General features: G+C 46.3%; 1 pseudogene; it reads left to right on the top strand.

Moving 5' to 3' along the window:
• The first annotated feature begins 797 nt into the window (after positions 1-797).
• Positions 798-1,725, top strand: LOC147160419 (zinc finger BED domain-containing protein 4-like; annotated as a pseudogene).
• The last annotated feature ends 376 nt before the right edge of the window (positions 1,726-2,101 follow it).

The following is a 2,101-nucleotide window of genomic DNA, read 5'->3' as shown; positions in this document are numbered from 1 at the left end:
CATATCTGGCAGTCACTTGTCATTTCATTGATGAGCACACCTCTCTGCACTCAGCTGTGTTAGGTGTGCTCCATTTCCCTGACCGCCATACAGCTGAGAACATGGCTGCCGTTAAATCGGCACTCATGGCACAATGGGGCATTTCCACCAAAGTAACTTGCCTTGTGACAGATGGTGCAGCCAACATGGCTGCATGTGCCAGACACCTTCATCTGCGCCACACAATTTGTGTGGCGCACACATTAAATCTGATAGTGAAGAAGGCTCTGGCAGAAAACACTGAGCAGTCTGAGATCCGTCTTCAGTGTAGGAGGATAGTTGGCTACTTCAAAAGCAGTACCACTGCAAAGGTGAATTCCTTTATTACACAGCAGTATTCAAATTAATGCTGAATGACTTGAATAATGTTTTGTTTCCTATTTAATTTTTTATAGACAAGGCTGACAGGTGCAGGAGCAAATGAAGCCTACAGAGCCTGTGCTGAAGCTCATTCAAGAGGTAAGTTCAGTTGACATCCATAACTGCTTCCACTCCCCTTTCAAACAATAATGACCTTTTATTTTCAGGTGGAGACACGCTGGAACAGCACCTTCCACATGCTGCAACGCATGTACAACCTCAGGGAAGCTGTAGGAGCAGCCCTGGCAGGCCTATACACTGACATTACCCCACTCACATCCCACCAGTTGAGGCTCATTTCTGAGAGTCTGCAGGTGCTGTCCCCATTTAATGATGCCACCGTAGAGCTCTCAGAGGAGAGGAGAGTGTCTGGGTCAAAGGTCATACCACTTTTGGCCATGCTGCACCACACATTGGAGGATGACATGGGAACCATATAAATGGAGGAGAGCAAAGCAGTGGCTGAGGGTCTTAAAAAACAACTGAGGGACAAGCTCTACAACCTCCAAGCCATGAGCATTATGTCACTGGCAACACTGCTGGATCCCAGGTTTGTATTAGTTGTCTGTTTTTCTCATCTGTCTACTAGTACCAACAAATGAGCAACTGCCTCTTGTTTAACAGTTCACAACTGCAATGAGTCTCATTGTCATTTGCAAGTTCAAGAAGATAGGCTTCTTTAGCCCCAATAAAGCACAAGAGGCTGAGAGGAGGCTCACAGCTGAATGTGCGACAGTGATCCGGCACAGGGCATCTTCCTCCTCCTCCTCCTCCTCCTCCAACACATCATCTTCATCAACTCAACTGGACACGTCAGAAGCTTCCCAGCCTGTGGAGCAAGGTAATATTCTATACATTCTAATGGTGTTAATTAAGCAATAGGAAATGAGCGGCAGTGCATTATTGTGGGATAAGGCATTCTTTTGCTCCCATCTCTACGATGGGCACCCAGAACTGCCTGTTGGCTGTTAGTCTGTTTGTTGTGTCTTAGGTGACAAACTGTGGCGGCGATTGGACCACACAGTCATGCAAAGGAGGACCCAGAGGAGGACCCAGAGTGAGACCGCAGATGCGACTGTGGAGGTCCACACTTACCTGGGGGAACCCAACATAAGCAGGATGTCAAACCCCCTGGACTACTGGGAGCTGCACAAACATGTCTACCCAAACCTCTACAAACTAGCAATAACCTTTCTCTGTACCCCGGCCTCATCCGTCCCTTGCGAAAGACTATTTTCAAAAGCAGGAGAACTCCTATCTAAAAAAAGAAACCGTTTAAAGCCAAAAACTTTGGAAATGCTAGTTTTCCTCAATAAAAATGAATGAAAGGTGTGTCTTGTTCCTTGTTTATATGTCAATGTCTAAAATAAAGCAATCATTCTTTCAAGTAACACACGCACATTCATTCACATCATAACTCCCTGCCCTTTTGACCCCATCAAATCCATGGTATCATTTTAATCACTCTGTCTGTCATGACATTTATTTTCCACATGAAGGCGCAATAGAACAAATGAAGCCTCATGATGCTTCGGCCCAGGAGCGAACCAGTTGGATGGAAGGCCTCATTTAGAGATGGGACGTTTGACACTGAGACTCCGGAGCATGTGTCAGCCGAGTGAGACAGACTGCTCGAAACAATGTATCAAAAGCCCCGATCAAACCTCCGTGATCACGTGCTGATGACGTATGCGGCTTTATG

The sequence above is a fragment of the Leptonotus elevatus genome, chromosome 16, assembly GCF_054856555.1.
Source record: "Leptonotus elevatus isolate MCC_2025b chromosome 16, RoL_Lele_1.0, whole genome shotgun sequence".
In the NCBI taxonomy this organism is placed as follows: Eukaryota; Metazoa; Chordata; class Actinopteri; order Syngnathiformes; family Syngnathidae; genus Leptonotus; species Leptonotus elevatus.
This window is presented reverse-complemented; position numbering and strand designations above follow the sequence as displayed.